The 23,077-nt window shown below is 43.7% G+C and overlaps 1 protein-coding gene across 1 annotated transcript in view; it reads right to left on the bottom strand.

Annotated features, from left to right (window-relative positions):
- Smyd3 (SET and MYND domain containing 3) overlaps positions 1–23,077 on the bottom strand; it is a 619,144-nt gene that overhangs the window by 409,177 nt on the left and 186,890 nt on the right. The window lies entirely within an intron of this gene.

The raw sequence follows: 23,077 nt of genomic DNA on the forward strand, positions 1-23,077 counted from the left end.
TGGAGAGATGGCTTAGCGGTTAAGCGCTTGCCTGTGAAGCCTAAGGACCCCGGTTCGAGGCTCGGTTCCCCAGGTCCCACGTTAGCCAGATGCACAAGGGGCGCACGCGTCTGGAGTTCGTTTGCAGAGGCTGGAAGCCCTGGAGCGTCCATTCTCTCTCTCTCCCTCTATCTGACTTTCTCTCTGTGTCTGTCACTCTCAAATAAATAAATAAAAATTAAGATTAAAAAAAGAAAAAAGAAAAATAAGCTCTGTACTAGGAAGGAAGCAGGCACGGATACTGGATGGACAGCATCTGCAAAAGAATCCCAGGCAGGCCAGTGGCTAGCACAAAGTCCCAGATGTCACAAAAGACTTGGCCTTTGTGGCTGTAGAGAACACAGGCAACCACTGCCCAAGAATCCTTTCTTACCTAGTACCCTACCCACTCACACCTCTGAGAAGCACTTCCTCGACATGCCCTAATAGTTCATTTCTTTCCAAGTCATAGATAGACTGTCATGGGCCTGTCTCTTTTCCCACCTAACAGGTATGGGAAGGAAAAAAGAAAATTATAAAATGGAAACCGAATGAACTTTCTCCTGCGGCTGCAGATGGGGATGTGAAAATGTGTGTTGCAGGCAAAAAATAGCTCCTCTCGCTCAGATTGCTAGGGAGAGGCAGAAATCTCAACTCTGGCTAGTTCTGCTGAAACATTAATGAGCTTCGGAATCTGCAGAGGTGTGCCCAGAGCCTGAGGGTGTTTGGGAGCTAAATTGCTCTGCATAATGAAGGAGAGGTAATTGAGTTTCCCGTGGAATTCCAGAAGAAGCAGCTCTAGGAAAGCGGGGAAGGCAGGGCTATGAAGATGACTGCTGAATAACCTGTTACAGCATTGCTGTCCCAAGTCCCCCGACACAGACCCTGCCCTGAGCTCTCCCTGGGGGAGGAGGGGGCAAGCAGAGTGGTACATTCATTCCGCAAGGGACTTGTGGGCATCACAAGGGAGAAGGCTTGCTCCTGGGTCACACCCAGGACTCGCCCCTACTGCAAATCTAGGGAGATTAAAGGGAGATGAGTCTGAAGGAACCCCTGGGGGCCTGGCAGAGCTCTGAGTGGCACATCCAGAGCCGCGGGAGAGGGAAGGTGGGACAATCTGTTCTCTCCTCTCCCCTTAATATGTCTGCTGCTCATGCTGCAATCACAACTGTCGCGCCAACCCAGTGTTCTAGCCATTGCTCTAGGGAGACCCTGTGCTCCTCCTCACCGCGGACCCGGCACCACCTGCAAAGGAGAGCCCACGTGGCATCATTCAATGGCACGATGCCAGGCTGCATTCGCTGAAGCTACAAAGGTCTGCTCTCCCCGTGGAGCGACTTCTCTGGGGCCTGGCTTCGGCGTCCACTGCACACTCGTTCAATTGCTTATTGAGACGCTGGTCACTGGCCCCTGCCTCTACTCCAATGCCCCCTTGGCCACTCAAACAAGCCGCCTGAGTGCCAAGAAGACTGAGTGGCTGGCAGTTTGTGGTATGTGCCAGGGTGAAACACCCTTCTTCCCCGTTCACATCTGCCACTGCAAGTGTCTTCTCTTTCTGCCTGCACCTGCGCCTGCCTTCACGACACTGCCCCCCAGGAATCCTTGCGAAGCCACTGAGGTGTCATCCCTTAGGAAACTCGCTGGGTCGCTTCCCTCTCCCACCTGTGCCTTAGCGCCTGCTTCAGACGGCTTCCTCCACTCTCTAGCACTTACGCATGCCTCTGTCTCGCCACGCATGCTCTACTGGAATTGCCATGATTTGGATGTTGTTCCTCTCCATAAGGTTTCTGTTGTGAGCCTAAATCTGCCAATGCTGGGAGGTAGAATGTTTGCGAGGTGTGACATAATGGCAAGTCACTGTGGGCCTTGCCTTGGGAAACAGCTTTTGGAGGAGTAAGTTATTTAAAAGCCCGAGCCCAATTCTTGACTCACTATCTGGCTTGTAATACGGGTCACTTCCCTGCCAACAGGTAATGCAGCCAAGAAGGACCCTCCCAGAGCTGAGCCAAGGCGAGCACCCCAAACTGTAAGCTGAAGAAATTGCTTTCGGCCTAGAGAGAGGGCTTAGCAGTTAAGCGCTTGCCTGTGAAGCCTAAGGACCCCGGTTCAAGGCTCAATTCCCCATGACCCACGTTAGCCAGATGCACAAGGGGGCGCATGCATTTGGAGTTCATTTGCAGTGGCTGGAGGCCCTGGTGCGCCCTTTCTCTCTGTCTCTTTCTCTCTCTCTCTCTCTGCCTCTTTCTCTCTCTGTATGTCACTCTCAAATAAATAAATAAAAATAACAAAAAAAATTTAAAAAAAGAAATTGCTTTCTCTATCTGGTGTCCTATGTCACGTTTGTTCATACAGAAATGAAAAATGAGCTAATAGAGCAATCATTAATTTGCTTCTCTATCTTCCCCCAATACATATAGTCACCAGCTCAGTACTATACCTATGACAAAGTAGTTGTTTAATCAATTCTTTTTAAATGTGTCAGCTAAAAACTGTTTACATCTGAAGATGGAAAATAATCAAATGCACATCTGCCCAGGAACATTTCAAAAGGGCAGGAAGGAAAATCTATTCCCAAACCCCACCATTATCTCAACAGTGCATAGCTCTGGCTCACTGAGCCTCCATCCAGACCATTGTGTTCATCTCCTGCAATAAAGCCAACAGGAGTCTTGCATATGAATGCTGAGATGCATTCGTGTTTTCATTGCACAAATATGTACCCTGTTGCTCATGTACATGAGGCACAGCGGTAAGTCCTAGGGATGCTCTAAGGAACAAAATTGACACGATTCATACCCTGATGGTGTTAAGCCAATTAATATATGCCTAAATAATCACAAATGTGCCCACCATCTTATGATGGGCATTACCGGAGACTTGCCAGTGTGACTGTATGTGTTTTCGGAAGTAGGGGTGTTCTAAGCCATAGGGCACGCACATGTGTACATTGCAGATGAGCTCACAGTGCCTGACACTACCTACACAAGACCCTCATAACAGGAGGAAGAGTATGCCATTGAAATAAAAGAGACTGATTGAGAAGGGGAGGAGATATGATGGACAGTAGAGTTTCTAAGGGGAAAGTGGGGGGGGGAGAGCATTACCATAGGATATTGTTTACAATCATGGAAGTTGTTAATAAATTTAAAAAAAAAAAAAAGAATAAGCTAGGAGAGTGGAGAGCAGAGGAGGAAGGAAGAGTTCCAGGAAGTAAGTCCAACAGAGTCAGGGACAAGTGACAAAGGGAATCCGCCCCAGAGACAGCCTAGGCTGGAGCCATACAGAGAAGAACTTCTGAAACCTGCAACCAGCTGACCTGAGCTCTCCACTGCCATTCGAAACACATCAATTCTTCCACCAACAGAACAGCATGCAGGCTTCTGGGTCATTGTAAATTCCTCTCCTTTACTTACAAGGATCTAAAATTTTGGGTTTGTATTACCTTTAAATCAAATTTCACAGGAGCTGATGGATTTGAGTCGTCACTGCAGACCAGTTCTTCCTAACAGCCAGGGACAGCAAAACCCCGGACAGCGTGAACAGATACACGGGGCTTTGCTGTTTGCTTCGCTGGTTGCTGAGATGGGGTCTCACTCTGAAGCCCCAACTGGCCTCAAATTTGTGGCAATCCTTCTGTCTCAGTCTCACAAGCACTGGAATTCAGGCCAAAGAACCATACCAAGCCAGATATCTTGATTTGATATGTAGCTAATAATAATCTAAAACCTCCAAGTACAATAAAAAGTGGGGATGGGCTAGAGAAAGAGCTTAGTGGTTAAGGCATTTGCCTGCAAAGCCAAGGATCCTGGTTCGATTCCCCAAGACCCACGTTAGCCAGATGCACAAGGAGGCGCATGCATCTGGAGTTAAGTTGCAGTGGCTGGAGGCCCTGGCATGCCCATTCTCTCCCTCCCTCTCTCTCCCTGTTGCTCTCTCCCCCTTTCTCTCTCAAATAAATAAATAAAATGTTTTTTTGAAAAGTGGGAATGCCTCAGATGTATGGAGATTACTGATATATCAAGATGCATGCCTAAACCGGGCGTGGTGGCACATGCCTTTAATCCCAGCACTTGGGAGGCAGAGGTGGGAGGATCGTTGAGAGTTCTAGGCCACCCTGAGACTCCATAGTGAATTCTAGGTCAGCCTGGACCAGAGTGAGACCCTACCTCGAAAAACCAACAAAAAAAAAAAAAGAAAAGACTCATGCCTGAAGATATGAATTATCCCATCTAAGTACATTAAACAACTCACAATATGTTGTTTACGTTACCAGATACTTGCTTTATGTACAGAGAAATTATGTTCATGTGAATGTACCACCAGCTTACTTAACACATGCCCCACATGCGCCTGAGGCCAAGTACATAATCCTCTCAGTGGTATGACTCAGCTACATTTATCTTACGGTAGCTACACACTGAACAGTTAATCACTGTCATCTGTAATGTCAACCTGAAGTTATAAATAATCACACTCCCAGAACATATTAATTATTTTTGGCAATTATTTCACTTGAAAAAGAGCTTTGTAACATTAATGGTTGGAAAGATAATAGATGCCAAATCCCTAATATTGTGACTTATGTTCAATGGCTGGTTGAAACTAGGAAACTCAAAAGCACAACTGTATTAGACCAAAAAATGACAATGAAAATAGGGGTGCATTCTATACTTGTTTGCTTAACATTTTCCAGCTTGCCTTGATTTTTGTTTTTAAAAAAATGACCTTGAAAATAATTAAGCGTATCAACTGGTAAGGCTGCAGCTCCTGAAATATGACAATATGTCCACATGTTAATAACACTGCTAAGCATTCATGAAATCGAAAGAAATTTTATCACTCTTTAATCAATTTATACATGCATTTTATAGGCTTATGCATATTCACTACAAGGCCATTGTAATCTCCATCTACCTGGATAAGCCTGAACTTGACAATGAAGGCAATCAGGACCTACCAGGCTGGGAAACAGATCAGATCTTGCAAGAAGCATAAAGGTTCAGTCGGTTTTTCTAAGCCTGTGTTTAATTGGAGTGCTTCCAATAAAAACACAAATTCAGATTAGATTTCTCTGCTCCATCTTTATTAATTGAGATGGCGCTTTAAAGGGGAATGTGTAAGCACCCTGATAAATAAATTTGGTTGCTGTCACTTCATAAAAAGAACCAGCACAATTAAAAGAAACAGGAAGCCAGGTGTGGTAGCGCACACCTTTAATCCCAGCACTCGGGAAGCAGAGGTAGGAAGATCGCCATGAGTTCGAGGCTACACTGAGAATGCAGGCTGAATTCCAGGTCAGCCTAGACTAGAGTTAGAGTGAAACCCTACCTCAAAAATAAAAAAAAAAATAAAAAATAACAGGAAGCAGACAGTGAGATAGAAGGGAAATATGAGACTTGATACTAACAGGTCCCCTGTGCACAACTGAGCATGCCTCCTGCAGGACAGCAAAGGGCCCAAGAAGTCACAACTACACTTAAGACCTCAGAGCAGAAGATGCTCATGGAGGGTCTGAGAAAAATCAGAACCCCTAGGAACAGAAGAGGTCCATGTGCTCAGAGACAGAAAGAAGGATTTAAAAGAAATACCTGGAGAAAGGCCACTGTTGAGGTTAGTGATCCCATTATGTCTCCTCTTCCTCTCACCTGCAGTCAACTTTTAACTCACTAAATTAAACAAATAATAGTGTAGAGCTTGTTTCTCTCAGTAGGCACCTTTGAGAAGGGGGGAACCATGGTTCCAGGTAAGGGAAACGAAGATATATAAAAATAAGGCTGCTCTGTGGAGGCAGAGAATGCTCTAGAAACCTTCCCATTTCTAAGTCACCAAGACGAGCCCCCAGCGAACCAATTCCTTAATGCTTAACTTCTTCCTTTTGCTCCTATGACAACATGGGGAGAGGGAATGGTACTCGGAGGAGAAGGGAAGAAAAGGCAAATGAGCAGGCAGATTTCGTTAAAAGAATTTTCTCCTCCACATAGGCAAGAGCAACTCTGGGGTGAAGGAAGTGTTTCAATGGCTGCAGTTCTCAGTGATGTCTGGGCCACTTATATGTGGAGCAATTTACCCAGGAGAGAGGCAAGCTGGCAGGCAAGAAAGCCAGACTCAGAGAGGGAGTGCTCCTTGTGCCGAGATTCTCCTGGGTGACCCACTCATTAATCTGCCATACCAAACGTGTGCGGCCCTGCAGCAAGCATACTGCTTTGAATGAGAACAACGCCTCTCTCATCCTGCTACCGTATTCGTGAAGGAAGACAAATAATTTTTTGTTTAAATGGAAGGAGAAAAGGGGTTTTGTTTTTTTTAATAAAAAATGGAGTGTGAGGGCTGGAGAGATAGCTTAGTGGTTAAGTGATTGCCTGTGAAGCTTAAGGACCCCGGTTCGAGGCTCGATTCCCCAGGACCCACGTTAGCCAGATGCACAAGGGGGCGCACGCGTCTGGAGTTCGTTTGCAGTGGCCAGAGGCCCTGGCGCGCCCATTCTCTCTCTCTCTGCCTCTTTCTCTCTCTCTTTATCTCTCTCTGCCTCTTTCTCTCTCTCTGTCCGTCACTTTCAAATAAAGAAACTAAAATAAACAAAAAAAAAAAAAAAAAAAAATGGAGTGTGAATGGCCAGTCCTGCTAGAAAAGCATGAGTCTATTAATCTATTCATTCATCCTGTCCTAGCTGCTGTGGGCTAAATACCAGGATGAGCTACACAGAGATGGCAAAAGAAGCTATGGGAATCAGGAGGTAAATCAGAGCCAGAACGCAAAGGACAAAGTGGGGAAAGGAGCAGAGAGAGTGGAACAGGGAAAAACTAGGAAAGCAAGACATCACTGAGGCTCTGTTTGTGCAAGTGAGTTTTGTCCATAAGATAGAAACTGCTATGAGCACACACTGCATTCAGCGACACAGAGTATGTTGGTGATCTTCATGAGAGCAGTTCCAATGGATGGATGGATGTCCTCAAAGGTCAAAATGCTAAGGACAGGTGGTGAGAGGTAAGTTGTTGGCCAGGGAGATCCCTGATGCCCCCAAAACATTACAGGCCATTGCTGAGGCCCTTGGTTTCCCAACAGGAATAGATGGTAAGACCCTATTGCTGAAGACTTCACATACTTGGGCTGCAAGGCCACTGAGAAATCCTGCTGGAACTGAGCTGATAACCTCCCCCATGTAGACCAGCTGACAGAAAGCTGGAAGAAGCCATTCTACATGTAGTTCAATAGGAGAAAGAGATACCACCAGTGAAGATACTCAACAGTGGACACTGCAAGCCTTATAATTGGCCAGCCATCCCAAATGAGGCAACAGGTGCAATAGTGGCACATCTGTCATGGTGGAAACCAAGCACCCTCAAATTGTACTGGAGGCCTGCTCCATGGACAGAAACACATCCCTGATACTGAAAACTTAAAACAGGGGTAGTCATGAGCCCTAGGGGTGCAACATCTGCTGCTTTCTATCAAACTGCCCAGTAAGCATTTCTCTTAATATTTATACCCTTATATTAAAGCTATTCTCACTTTGGGTAGAGAATCTTCTCTTTTCAGATGGCAGTGACCTTGGGATGACTCAGAAGGTATCATAGTGCTGGAAAGAAGTCACTGGAGTACTGAGTAACATCTCAATCACACTTTCCAAGGCTCAGGGTCTAATGCGGAAGAGGTGGCGGAAAGAATGTAGGAGTCAAAGGAAGGGTAGGACTCCGTACAATGTGCTCCCTCAAGACATAAAATGGCCTAGATATCCATGACCTCACAGTGCCTGACACTATCTACACAAGACCATCATAAGAGGAGGAAAAGATGATGACATCAAAATAAAAGAGAGACTGATTGAGATGGGGAGCAGATATGGATGGAGAATGGAATTTCAAAGGGGAAAGTGGGGGGAGGGAGGGAATTACCATGGGATATTTTTTATAATCATGGAAAATGTTAATAAAAATTGAGAAAAAGAAAAAAGACAAACACAAAACAATAACACACACTTAGGTAACAGAAAATTTCACATGTTTTAAGTTAACACTTCTATTTACTACTCCAAATCCGGGAGGGACCCCAGGAAGACAGATATTACTGAATCAACCACGTGGTGATCTGAGAGGACGCTGACTGTCGCTGTGGTCTGCACAGGGACACCTGAGTGGATGGTGTGAGGAGCTCCTGTGACTCACACCCTGCGACCTCCTTCTGGGTGAACTGCCTCGCCTCCTGGTGCCACGCTGTTTTCTCACAGCGCCTCCGGATGTTGTGAAGTCACACTTTTCTGGGAGGCTTGGGAAAGAGCCTGAGAACATCAAAGGTTCGTGCTGAGAGTCCTCTGTTGCACACACCATGTGCTGGTGTGTTCCTTGCACACCGCAGAGGAGACAGCGACACACATTTACAGGGTGCTTCCAGAAGCACTTATCTCTCCTGCACCTCTCGTTCCAGGATGCATGACTGAAACCTCCCGTAAGTAGGAGGAGGGTGGCATCGCATTGCCCGAGCACGCACGGGTGTCTGGTAAGTCCCTTCTGACTACCTGCCTAGTGCAAACGCCTTTGATCCCTGGACTTAGGCAGATGGAAGGCCTCTGTTGACAGTGTCTACGGAGCTTGCACAGCCTCTGGATTCTGTCTGTACCTTGTTAATGCTTGGAGATCGTTAGTCTACAGAGCCCAGGAATCATAGCCCCATGGCCATGTCAAGTACCTAAAATAATGTTTGCCAATGATTACGTTTACTGAACTTGCTATTGAAACTGCTGTCTGGCATGTATATGTTCCAAAAGCTGGTACTGATTTGATGCTTTACACGGGATAATTTAATTGAGCTACTTTATTTGTACTCAGGTGAGATTCACATAACATACAATTAGCCACCATTAGATTCAGCAGCAGCTAATGCATTCACTATCTTGTGAGACTGCCACCCTACTCAGGTCAAAAACGTTTCCATCACTCCAGAAGGGATCTCTGTGCCCATTAATAACTTGTCCTTCATTTCACCCTCCTCTCTATGGATTTACTTATAGTATTTCCTATAAGTATCATCATACAAGGAACCTTTCCTGCCTGGCCTTTTTTTATGTAGTATCATGTAGTCAAGGGTCATCTGTGTTTTAGCATGCATCAATACTTCACTCTCTTTTACAACCGGAGAGTTCTACATTGTGTGAACATACCACAACTATATTGCCCATTCATCAACAAATGAACATTTGGGATGTTTCTACCTATTCACTATAATAAATAGTGTTGCCATGAACACATACATACATGTATTTATATGTACCAATATTCAGTTGTTTGGGATAGACATGTGATAGCAGAATTCCTGCTCAAATGGTAATTCTAAAATTAACTCTCTGAGGGCCTGTTTGGTATGGTGGCCTCAGAACTTACACTGCCATCAACAATGTACAGGGAGGGATTCTAAATTCTCCACATCTTTAGAAACATTCATTCCTGGTTACAGCCATTGTGGTGAATGGGCAGTGGCCCTTGACTGCATTACTGGTTTGTATGTCTCCACTGACCTGACGGAACAGCTTTTCACATGCCCACTGGCCTGTTGTAGCTTCTTTGATGAAATGTCTATTGAAGCTGCTTGTAATTTGTTTTATTGGTTTGTTTTACTTATCAGTCATTTTTAAAAGGCACTTAATTACTCCTCTGTAAGACACTCCTTTAAGAAAATAAGATGAGGGCTGGAGAGATGGCTTAGAGGTTAAGGCACTTGCCTGTGACGCCTAGGGACCCATGTTCAATCTCTCTCCAGATCCCCCATAAGCCAGACACACAAAGGTGAGGCACACGCAAGGACATACATGTCCACTAGGTGGCACAACTGTCTGGAGTTCAATTGTAGTGGTTGAGGCGCTGGCATGCCAATTCTGTCTATATATCTATCTATCTAAAAAGAGTAAAATAAGACAAAAACTAAGATGTTGGTTAAGGGAAAAGAAGAGATGCTTTGAACCATGATTACAAAGATTCACTTTGTAACTTGGTCGCTATGAGAACTAACTTAACAGTTACATCTCTAAGCTGTAAAATCTTTATACATAATGTAACTTCACTAGTAAATTTTATCGATAGATGGTATTTATAACTATTTATTACCATGTTTGCCACATGGCAAAAGCTACAAATTGCTTCTAAAATCTGTAAATGAAAACACAGATAGCACCTTCGTATAACTTCGTAGATATGCCCACAGAGATGGGAGAAGTGCAAGAACCTCCATCACACTCAGTGTAATGTCAGTGAACTCAGTAAACTGTCACGTCCTGTCAGAGCTTTTCTGAGAACTGACTTTAGGAATGAGGTGGGTCTCCTCCCCTCAGACCTAAGTACATGTGCTGGTCTAAATGCAATGTCCCCCGCAGCCTGAGGTGTTTTTGATTAGGATTCAGCTCCTACTTAGCCTTCAGCGTGTTGGAGCCCCGCTGGACGAGGTATGTCTTTAGGGGCAGATCTTGAGTCCAGCCCTAAGATGTGCGTTTAGAGTCAGCTAGTGCTGGCTGGTGCTGGCTCTTCTCCCTCCGCTATGGATGTGTGATGGAGTGAGCCGGGTCCTTCTGCCATGATGAAGTTTCCCTGGAATCTATAAGCCTGAAATAAACCATTTCCTCCCATAAGCTGGTTTCTGCCCGGGGGGCTGTCCCAGCAACAAGAAGGTAAATATAACAGCATGCTTACAGACAAGGGTTGCAAACATCATGCTCTTGAGAAAGACAACCATTTCTCAGTGTTTGGCACCCCTTCCCTAAATACCGAGGCTTTAGTAGAGGTCACTTTTATTTATCTCATGGTACAAAAATGCTTGTGATGGAAACTGCTATTTGGAAGCCTCGCTTGAGGAGACCTCTGTCCCAACTCTAAATGGATCAATGACTCCAGCTGACTGTTCTTAAGGAACTGCTTCTGTCATTTCCTCTGGTTGCCAGTAAAGGCTCAGCCTGCTATTCTGTCACCTTTTTGATACTTGCCCTCTGCTTCTCCCACTTTCAAAGGAGCTACTCCAGTCATTTCTGTTGGTTTGGTAAATGGCCAACTTGATATTCCACTCTTTATCTGAGACTTGCTATTTCTTTTTTTACTTTTGCTTGTTATATCCCCAGTAAAACCACTCATTCAAAAGCAAATAGTACAGCTATTATGGGTCATTTTTGCAGAGAAAACACTCAGTTGTATAAGAGGAAGAATAACTTCATGGAGGAAGTCACAATATTTTGCTTCTGTGCTAAGACCAAAGTGGTCCCAAAATAATAAAAGAAACTACACAAAGCACTGGTATTAATTTTTTTTTTTTTTTTTTTTTTTTTTTGGTGTTTTGAGTTAGGGTCTCCCTCTAGCCCAGGTTGACTTGAAATTCAGCCTCAAACTCACAACAATCTTCTTACCTTTGCCTCCTGAGTGCTGGGATTAAAGGTTCATACCACCAGACCTGGCCTATATCTTTTTGTTGATTTTGTTGTTGTTGTTGTTATTGTTGTTGTTTTTGTTTTTTCAAGGTAGGGTTTCACTCTAGCCAGACTGACCTGGAATTCACTATGTAATCTCAGGGTGGCCTAGAACTCTGGTGGCCTCTGCCTCCAGAGTGCTGAGATTAAAGGCATATGCCACCACTCCTGGCCTGTCCTATATCTTTTTAATATGAACAGCAAAGCATTCCTGCATGTTAAAAAATATTTATTTATTTGCAAGCAAAGAGATATAGGAGAGAGAGAGAGAGAAAGAACATGAATGTGTGTATGGGTGTGCCAGGGCCGCTAGCCACTGCAAATGAACTCCAGATACATATGCCACATTGTGCATCTGGCATACATGGGTACTGGAGAATTAAGCCCATGGTTATTAGACTTTGCAGGCAAGTGCTTTAACTGCTAAGCCATCTTTCCAGTCCCTCCTGCACTTTTATAAAGAAGGTGGGAAATGCATTTCTGAAGAAAGTTTGGAAATACAAACACAAAACAGCAACTAAAACATGCCTCATTCTGTTTTCTTGAGAATAAAACAGGAAAAGGTTTAGACTGCTGTTATGTTTTGTAATATGATTTTTAAAAATGTTTTATTTTTATTATTTATTTGAGAGAGAGAGATACAGAAATAGGGAGAGAGAACGGGCATGTCGGGGCCTCCAGCCACTGCAAAAGAAGTCCAGACACGTGTGTCCCCTTGTGCATCTGGCTAACGTGAGTCCTGGGGAATCAAACCTGGGTCCTTTGTTTTTTCAGACAAGCGCCTTAACTGCTAAGCCATCTCTCCAAAAATGTAATACGATTTTTTTGCAGTGCCTATTTTTCACTATGCACAAGACAAATAGAGATAATATAATGATAGACAGCATGAAGCCTCACTCCATTCTATACACAGAAACACTCATGACATGTGCTGGAGAGATGGCTTAGCGGTTAAGGTACTTGCCTGCAAAGCCTAAGCACCCATGTTCCATCTCTCTGCAAATATCAAGTAAACCAAACACACAAAAGGTGAGGCAAGTGCAAGGTCGCACATGCCCACTAGGTGGCGCAAGTGTCTGGAGTTTGACAGCAGTGGCTGAGGCCCTGGAGCACCAATTTTCTCACTTGCTTTGTCACTCTCTCTAAAAAAAGTAATAAATCTATTCAAATGATTAGAAGAGCACATGATAGCAGAAAATCTAAACAGTTGTTATTTATTAATCTACCTTTCCTCACCATGCTTTCCTCTAGTAAGAATCTGATAAAGTGATCTCTGCTACTTTTAAAATTAAGAATGTTTGGGGAGATAGCTTTGTCACTAAAGTACTTGCCTTGTAAGCGTGAGGTCTTGAGTTTGATCACCAGAATCCACATTAAAAAAAAGAGAAAACTAGGTATGGTAGCCCACACTTACAATCGAAGTGGCTGGGATGCAGAGACAGGTGAATCTATGAGGTTCATAGCCAGCCAGATTAGCCTACTTGGTGAGTTTCAGGTCTATGAGAAATTCTGTCTAAAAGGAAAAAAAGGTGCTGCCACCACACACACATATACATACATACATACATAGGTACACATGCGTGCACACACACATGCACATGCACCAAGACATACAAGGAAAAAGATGCATACAAATAATCAGGAATGCCTCAAGCATTATAATACTTCATAAGGTTGTAGAAATACATTATATATTGGTGAGGATACAAATTATATGAACATATACATATATATCCTCAAAGCTTTATGAGTTATGTTTAAATCTATCTATACTATTATTTGGGGGGGGAGGATAGAGTTTTTTTTTTTGAGATAAGGTCTCACTATAGTCCAGACTGACCTAGAATTCACTGCTTAATCTCAGGGTGGACTTGAACTCACTGCAATCCTCCCAAGTGCTGGAATTAGAGACATGTGCCACCACACCCGGCTCCTGTACATGTTATCGTTTGTGAATTATACTTCAATTTAAATAAATTATTGAGAAGAAATACTATTATGCCACATGTAGTAGGGATACTGCTGATATAAACATAAGCATTAATTTTTATTAAAGTGTTAAAATATTATTTCATATAATATAAATATTAGGAACCAATAGGTATTAGCTTACATAACTATGTAATTTCTATAATAGCGTTACATAAACTATAATAGTAAACTTAGTGTTTTCCTGCCGATATCAGAGATAAAACAAGCAGCACTCCTGCGTATGTTACTGAACAGTAAGCAATTGCTTTAATGGCTCTGAGAAAATAATTGTTCACTTACTAAGTAAAAAAATACATGTCTTCAATAAATGACCTTTACACAATGGAAATGCTGTAAACTCCAGAATGCCTTCCTGGGTTAAGGATTAAAACACTTTCACTTTTCATATATAACTGCTTGCGTTTGAACCTTAGTGTGGAAGGCACTTCGCGGCAAGGAAGCCTGAGTTCTCAGGGTGCGCCGTCACTGAAGGTATGAGGATGAGTGCCGCCCAGCCTCTAACAATTCTGCGGAACTGGGCAACATTTCATGAACTGGAGATGATCCCGTTTGCTGGCACGTATGAGTGCTAAAAGAGACTACGTCACTCACCTAATTATCAACTATTCATTAAGGAAAAATTTAAACTACACTGCCCATGAGATGTGGGTAGATTAGTAGGGGACTCTAAATGCATGATATGTATAGTACACAGAAAAGAAACCTTTTCAAAATATGCAATTTATTCATTTGACTGTCTCATTTTTAATACATTCTGCATACACACATACACACACACACACACACACACACACACACACACACACACACACACACCAGTCTACATTCACCCAGGAAGTTACCACATATTCTTCTCTGTCCCTGTAGAATATTTAATCACTCAAAAGCAGCAAGATAATGGGAACCACGTCTTCTAGTCTGAGCTAATGTTACATAAAACCACTAAGAAGATAATTTTTATTTCATTCCATTCCCTCCTTGCCTTCTAATGGACCCATCTGGGCTCCAAACCAAACCTTTCACCAAGATTTACAAAAGAATTCCCATCTTTTACATTATGCTTTGTCTCAGGGGAAAAAAAAAGTGTCAAGTTTCAAAACTGGAGGTCCGCGGACAAAATTATCTTCCATCACCTATACTGGTAAATACTGGAAGGTAAAGCCCATCTTACTTTCTCCACTGCTGTCCACCTCTAAAGGTAGAAAGAAAACTTTGGGCCATATTTGGCTTTTTTAAAGCATTTAGCAGAAAGATAATTAAAAAAAAATTGGGGACTGGAGAGATGGCTAAGCAGTTAAGACACTTGACTGTGAAACCTAAGGACCTATGTTCAAGTCCCCAGTTCCCACATAAGCCAGACACACAAGGTGATACAAGTGCAAAGGTTACGCATGCACACAAGGTGGCACAAGCATCTGGGGTTTGACTACAGAGGCTGGAGGCCCTGGTGCACAATTCTCTTTCCTGCCTTCCCTCCCCTCCATACAAAAGTTTAAAATGTTTTTTTGTTGTTGTTGTTTTTGCTTTTTGTTTGTTTGTTTGTTTTCTCTCTCCATCTCCTACACTGCGCAGGTGCTTCCCGGGGTTCTTCTTCTGGTTTTTTTTTTTTTTAATTTTTATTAACATTTTCCATGATTATAAACTATATCCCATGGTAATTTCCTCCCTCCCCACCCCCACACTTTCCCATTTGAAATTCCATTCTCTATCATATTACTAAAATGTTTTTTTGAATTGAACTCAGAATACAAGAAACATTTTCTTCTTCAAAACATCACAAACAATCTACATTGTCTTGTCATTTAAAAAAGCAAACAAAAAAACTCTAAAACCTTTTTCTTTAATCCCAGTACTCAGGAGGCAGAGGTAGGAAGATCGCTGTGAGGTGGAGGCCACCCTGAGACTATGCAGTGAGTTCCCGGTCAGCCTGGGCTAGAGTGAGACCCTACCTTGAAAAACAAAACAAACAAACAAAAAGCCTTTTCAAGCAACGAGGATGCTACTGCGCTTGGCCTCTGTCAACGACGCTGAGAAAGGCTGGCTTGTCTCCTTGGATGGCGAGGGAGACTGCTCTTTAGCTACAAAGCACAGGTGCAGGGATGCACAGTTTGCACTCTAACCAAAATTGGTGAAAATAAACAGAAGGAACAAAGAAAATACTGAAACCTTTTCGGGCCTGAAATGTAAATACATGGAGCTCATATTCAACTTCCTGATCTATAACAATCTGTGCATATATGCAGGACTTGGTCAAACCTTTTCTAAACATTCAAGCTATCATTATTCCTGAATTAAGATAATTTAAACCTTCAAATGCTTTGTCAATGTGCTATTTTCTTCAGAAACAAAGTGAGACACAGACAGAGAGATTTGGGATACATTTTAGGAACAATCTCTCATCTCTCAATTTAACCACTGTCATGATCCCACTATAAAGTACTTTGTTATGTGTGTGCCTGGTGTGTGTGTGTGTGTGTGTGTGTGTGTGTGCGCGCGCACGCGCATGGGTGCACACATGCCGCAGCAAACACGTGGAAGTCAGGAGACAGTTTCTAGGGGTAGTCCTCGCCTTCCCCCTTGTTTGGGGCAGGGCCTCATTTTCATTGCTGTTGATGCATGAGTTCCCATGCTTCCCATCTCATGTCTGCATGCTGAGGTTACAGAAGCCTGCCACTACTTCCAATTTTTGGTTTTTTGGTTTTTTGATTTTTCGAGGTAGGGTCTCACTCTAGCCCAGGCTGACCTGGAATTCACTATGGAGTCTCAGGGTGGCCTCGAACTCATGGCAATTCTCCTACCTCTGCCTCCCGAGTGCTGGGATTAAAGGCGTGCGCCCCCACGCCCGGCTACTACTTCCAATTTTTATGTGGGATCTGGGGATGCAAAGTGAGGTATTCTAGCTTACATAACAAGTGCTTTATCCCCATCTCCCCAGACTTAACTGTGCATAAATTTAAAAGAAGAGCAAGAAGGCCAGGCGTGGTGGCGCACGCCTTTAATCCCAGCACTCGGGAGGCAGAGGTAGGAGGATTATTTTGAGTTCGAAGCCACCCTGAGACTACATGGTGAATTCCAGGTCAGCCTGGACTAGAGTGAAACCCTACCTCAAAAAACTAAAAAGAACAAGAACGGAAATCACGATAATGCATTACTATGAAATTCGCAGCTGTGCCAAGAGTTGGCTTGTCGATTATCTAAATAAAATCCAAATGTGATAAAGCTATTGAAAATGCGATAACCGAGTAAGAAAAAGACTGTTCACACTACAGAGTATCTTAAAAGCATGATTATTATGTCAGGAGAGCACAAAGGAAGCAGCATGATGGAGAATAAATATTCCTGTCAGAAGAGAAAAGGTGAGCATACTGAGCGGACAGGGGCCGAGCGCGGAGCTAGAGGCAGAACCTGAGCAGGCTGCCAAACCGCTTCTCAAGGAAACCCTGATCCATGAAGGGTCCCATGGCCAAAACAGTTTTCAGTTCTACCAACACAGGAAGAAAACGGGTATGAAGAGTAAGCAGGGCCACTAAGTAAGTACAAGACAACAGTTAAGTACACAGAAAGAAAAAAAAAAAAAAGTCAAGCCGGGCATGGTGGTACACGCCTTTAATCCCAGCACTGGGGAGGCAGAGGTAGGAGGATCGCCGTGAGTTCGAGACCACCCTGAGACTCCATAGAGAATTCCAGGTCAGCCTGAGCTACAGTGAGACCCTACCTTGAAAAACCAAAAAAAAAAAAAAGTCCTTTTCTAAGGATTTAGACAAAGGTGGGACAATTCAAGTCTTCTCCATGTTACCAGTCTCACAGATGCCCCATTTCTAACCCTTGTTTACCCAGGCTTCGGGAAGACGTTCTTGCTCCTACTTTCAGAAGGCGCGGCCTCCACTCAGGATGTTTATAAAAAGATGGCAGCAGTTTCCTATTTGAATGCTAATTGTTGTTATGACACACAAGATAATTTAACCTGCTTCAGTAATTTGTTCTCCCTTCTAATTAGATGTAGTAATTGGAAAATCTTCTAGAGTGTAACAACAGTTCTGAAGGTGAAATGGCAGGGGGAGGGATCTCTGCCACAAGATCTCAACCATAACCTGGAGCTGGGTGTGGAACTGGCAGCCACTTCAGTGAACTGAGCCAGGGGATCAGAAGGGCCCTTCTGGAACCAAGTACCAAGTAGGTGGTACCCACGACTGCCAAGCCTCATGATTCAAGAGGAAGGCAGAGCCGAGCCAGGTGGATGGAGCACTGTGAAAAGAGTAAGCAAGCCTGAACTTGAATGTCAAAGAATATCCTAGCACCCATGGTCTGGGAGCCGTTTACATCTAATTCAGAGACTGGAGGATACGAGCCGACAGGTCACAGACTCACAGATTCTGCGGACGTTACTTTTTTTGGGGGGGGAGGGGCTATGAAATTTAATAGAAAGTTCTCAAAAGAAGAAATACGGATGGCATATAAACATCTAAGAAAATGTTCTACATCTACTACGTTGAGATTTTATCTCACTTCTGTCAGATTGGCTACCATCATTAAAACAAGTGACCATCAATGCTGGCGAGGATACGGAAAAAGAGGAACCCTTCTACACTGTTGGTGGGAATGCAATCTGATCCAGCCATTGTGGAAATCAATGTGGAGGTTCCTAAGACAGCTAAAAATAGATCTACCATATGACCCAGCCTTACCGCTCCTAGGTATATATCCTAGGGTCTCATTCACTACCTTAGAGATATTTCTGCCAACATTACTTGTGTTGTGGAAGTATTGTTGTACCTGCCACATCACACATGCTCAACGAACATCTACTGAAATCAGCAAATGGATGACTGTAGGAACTCATGGATAGGTGCATGCATGGGTGTGAAGTAACAGCCAACAAGTGACCACTACATTAAGTTAACAAGTACTCTCCCTTTCATCGTTCATTTTGTTCATTGAAACCAAAGCCTTTTCTATACCTTCACCTCACATTCTCATGTTAAAAAGTCTGACACAGGGCTGAAAGAGATGGATTAGCAGTTAAGGTGCTGGCCTGCTAAGCCTAAGGACCCAGGTTCAATTCCCTAGGACCCATGTAAGCCAGATGTGCTAGGTGGTGCATGCATCTGGAGTTTGCTTGCAGCAGCTGGTCGACCTGGTGTGCCCATTCTATCTGCCTCTTTCCTCTCTCTTTCTTCTCTCCAATAAATAAAAAATAAAACATTTCTTAAGTGTGACATTATCAAAATCATATTCACACATGAAGCAAATATCCACCTATCTTCCAACATCAATAATGAGGGTCAATCCTTCTTTCTTTATACCCTGCACTGTTTAGCCTTCCTGTTAGCAAATCTCAGACATCACACCATTTTATCTCCCGATAACCCAATATTTATGGAGCTTATATTTTATTGCTCAGTGTTATAATTCCCTAAACATGAGTAGTTCCTCAATAACTTCAAATATTTAGGTAGTATATTTTTCCACATTATAACTTTATATATATATTTGTATAGAGTGCTATCAAAAACAGCCAGGAGGGCTGGAGAGATGGCTTAGTGGTTAAGTGCTTGCCTGTGAAGCCTAAGGACCCCGGTTTGAGGCTTGATTCCCCAGGACCCAGATGCACAAGGGGGCGCATGCATTTGGAGTTCATTTGCAGTGGCTGAAGGCCCTGGCGCGCCCATTCTCTCTCTCTCTATCTGCCTCTTTCTCTGTCTGTTACTCTCAAATAAATAAATAAATAAATATTTTTTAAAAAAACAGCCAGAAAAAAAAAAACAAAATTAACTGGTATAGCTCTTAAATTCCTTTAATATATATTTCCTCTCTATTAGTTTTCTCTAATTGGCATTTTTTGTTATTGTTGATAAAGTTATCTTCTCTGGAGAGTTATTTGGGCTAGTTTTGATTGAGAATTGTGTGTGCATGTGTATGTGTGTACACATGACAGTGACAGGGTCTCTTGCCACTATAAACGAATGCCAGACACACGTGCCACATTTTGCTTCTGGCTTCATACAGATGGCTGGTAAACTGAACCCAGGCTGTCAGGCTTTGCAAGCAAGTACCTTTAACCACTGAGCCATCTCCCCAGACCCTCAATTTGCTTTTAAACTGTATCTCTGCACTGTATAAGGCACTCTTCCCTGGGCTATCCACTTCCAGTGGATTGGTCGTCAAGAGAGAACAGATCAGATGGCAGCTCACACCTCTGAGAACGCATCGCAGGATGGGCACTGCATCAGGTGGCAGGCAAGCCCCACCGCTTCTCTGAAGTGTAAGCAATCAGCCATGTTCACAGTAAGGGTGGGCGCCAGGAAACAGTAAATTCAACTTTCTGAATGCTTTTTCTTGTGTTAGCTGGATTAGTTCCATAAAAAGCGTCTGCCTCATTAAGTATGTGGTGAAATACCAGGGAGGATTTTTAAAGGAAAGACAATGTAAACATTTGATTTCTTTCTTTTAATGGCAAAATGATGCATTTAAACCAGTACGCCTTTAACCCCAGCACTCTTGGGAGGCAGAGGTAGGAGGATCACCATGAGTTTGAGACCACTCGAGACTACATAGTGAATTCCAAGTCCGCCTGGGCTACAGTGAGACCCTACCTCGAAAAGGGGGGGGGGCGGCATTTATTTCCTAATATTGTCCAAAAGAATAGCCAGTGAAGGTTTTATTTTCAACTCTGATATTAACTTGAGGGAAGAATTCCATGATGCCTTTCTTCGAAATCCTAATGTGAGTGGTGGTGCACACCTTAAATCCCAGCACTTGGGAGGCAGAGGTAGGAGGATCGCTGTGAGTTCGAGGCCACCCTGAGATTACATACCGGATTCCAGGTTAGCCACAGCTAGAGTGAGACCCTACCTCAAAAAAAAAAGAAAAGAAAAGAAAAGAAAAGAAAAGAAAAGAAAAGAAAAGAAAAGAAAAGAAAAGAGAAGAAAAAGAAATCCTAATGTGAGATTTACCTGGTGAGGGAATAGGTGATCCATGTCTCTCACTAGAGCCTCTTCAGCAAGCAGATCTTGTTTAAATCGGAACATTTCTCAAGTGAAAAAGTTTCAAAAAAAATTTTTTTTCCCTATATTTGGAGGCATATTTAAACTACTTCTTATAACTTGTACCTTGTGTTCAAAGCATTCAAGATTTGTTTTGGGAAGTTGTGTCACAATGAAGGAGGGCAGAAGGGAACAGGCAGCAGTGACCATGGCTGGTGATCCGGAGGACAAGCTTCCCTCGGGGTTACTCGCCAGAACCCCCAGACACAGAACACGAGGCAAAGGCTGTGTGTAGCAAAACCGCACAGCGCGAGCCCTTCCTCTGGCCTGCGCACATCCCGTGGATTGTATGGTATCCAGAGCCGGGGGACTGCTTGTGCTAAGAAAACCACCTTCACCCGTTTCTCCACATGCACTCTCACCCTTGAGAAAGGGTAGAAGCCATGGGCCTACGCGGGGGGCAAACCGATGCTGCAGTAACCGGAGGACACAGTTCCAGAGGTTCTTTTCCGCAGCAGGAGAGGGCCTGGCACGGCAGAACCACGGGCCCCTAGGGCGCAGTGGAAATGACAGGGCACAGCTGCGGCCCAGGGGGGAGTTTCTGCTGCACTGTTTCTGCGCATGCTTTGTCTCCACTTCAGTGGAGAAGAGGGTATCTTTGAAATTGTACTTGACTGGGCTGGAGAGATGGCTTAGCGGTTAAGCGCTCGCCTGTGAAGCCTAAGGACCCCGGTTCGAGGCTCGGTTCCCCAGGTCCCACGTTAGCCAGATGCACAAGGGGGCGCACGCGTCTGGAGTTCATTTGCAGAGGCTGGAAGCCCTGGCGCGCCCATTCTCTCTCTCTCCCTCTATCTGTCTTTCTCTCTGTGTCTGTTGCTCTCAAATAAATAAATAAATAAATAAAATTAAAAAAAGAAAAAGAAATTGTACTTGACTAAGGTGTAAGAATCTGTCTAGTTACAAATATAATGCAAAGTATTTCCTGCTATTGATGCAGGATTTGTGAAGGGGGGGTGGTTCAGGAGAGGCCTGCCAGATTTATGAACCACAATGCTGGCTCCTGTCCTCCCCCCCCCCCAGGTATACCCTTTTGGGTATATTTAATGACTTTCTATGTGCCAGATGACGTCTTCTAAGCCAATAGATGGAATAAAAACACAGACTAAATTATAATAACAATTAAAAGTGCTCCTAGTCCATAAATGTTTTAATACAGGTAAGTTGGCTAGGCATTATAAGCCTTTTTAAAAAAATATTTTATTTATTTATTTTATTTTTTATTATTTTGGTTTTTCAAGGCAGGGTCTCACTGTAGCTCAGGCTGACCTGGAGTCTCAGGGTGGCCTCGAACTCACAGTGATCCTCCTACCTCTTCCTCCCAAGGGCTGAGATTAAAGGTATGCATCACCATACCCAGCTCTTATTTATTTATTTGCAAGCAGAAAGAGAGATAGACAAAACAGACAGATAATTGGTGCACCAGGGCCTCAAGCCACTGCAAACAAACTGCAGATGCATGCATCACTTTGTTCATCTGGCTTTATGTAGGTCCTGGGGAATAGAACCTGGGTCCTAAGGCTTAGCAAGCCAGTGCCTTAGCCACTGAGCCATCTCTCCAGCCCCACTATAAGGTTTTGATTTGTTGCCCTTGTACTCAAGGAAATCCCAGGGTGTACTTTCCAGCCCATTCAGGGGCTAGCCAAGGCCAATGGTTGGTACTACTGAGCCATTGGGTGCCATTAGGGATTACCCAACATACTTCTGGCCTCAAGACCCAGTCAGTAGCAGACCATTCTGATGGTTGGAGGATAATGATGTTCTGGCTTAAGTTAGGACTTATCATTGTTCCCAACATAAGGGAGTCTGTTGACTTAAGTGACCTTTGGTTAAAGTTATCCACATACATGTATCCCAGATTTGGACATAACCATCCTGATAGCTAGGATCCCTTGTCATGAAGCTAGACTAGAGAGGGGGGCAAAATACCTTAGGGTTGTGTTGGTTTCCCCTTTTACTTTTTTTTTTTTTTTTTTTGGTTTTTTTTGAGGTAGGGTCCTGCTCTAGCTCAGGCTGACCTGGAATTCACTATGTAGTCTCAGGTGGCCTCGAACTCATGGTGATCCTCCTATCTCTGCCTCCCAAGTGCTGTGATTACAGGCATGTACCACCACAGCCAGCCCCTTTTACTTTTTTATGACACCAAAAACTCTATAAATGTAATCTAGGAAAGGTGAGAATCAGACCTGTCCTATACCAGCATACACCTGCAGATTTTATATTATCCACTGATAGACACAAGAACAAGAGGAAATGACAGAACAGAACAGAGAGCTAAGCATCCTAGGATTCCCTTGTCCTATTTCAAGATTGCTTATTTATTTCTACCTAAAAAAAAATTTTTTTAATTTTTTATTTATTTTATTTGAGAGTGAGAGACACAGAGAGAAAGATAGAGGGAGAGAGAGAGAATGGGCGCGCCAGGGCTTCCAGCCACTGCAAACGAACTCCAGACGCGTGCGCCCCCTTGTGCATCTGGCTAACGTGGGACCTGGGGAACCGAGCCTCGAACCGGGGTCCTTAGGCTTCACAGGCAAGCGCTTAACCGCTAAGCCATCTCTCCAGCCCCTAAAAAAATTTTTAATGGATA

The sequence above is a fragment of the Jaculus jaculus genome, chromosome 1 (assembly GCF_020740685.1).
Source record: "Jaculus jaculus isolate mJacJac1 chromosome 1, mJacJac1.mat.Y.cur, whole genome shotgun sequence".
Taxonomy (NCBI): Eukaryota; Metazoa; Chordata; class Mammalia; order Rodentia; family Dipodidae; genus Jaculus; species Jaculus jaculus.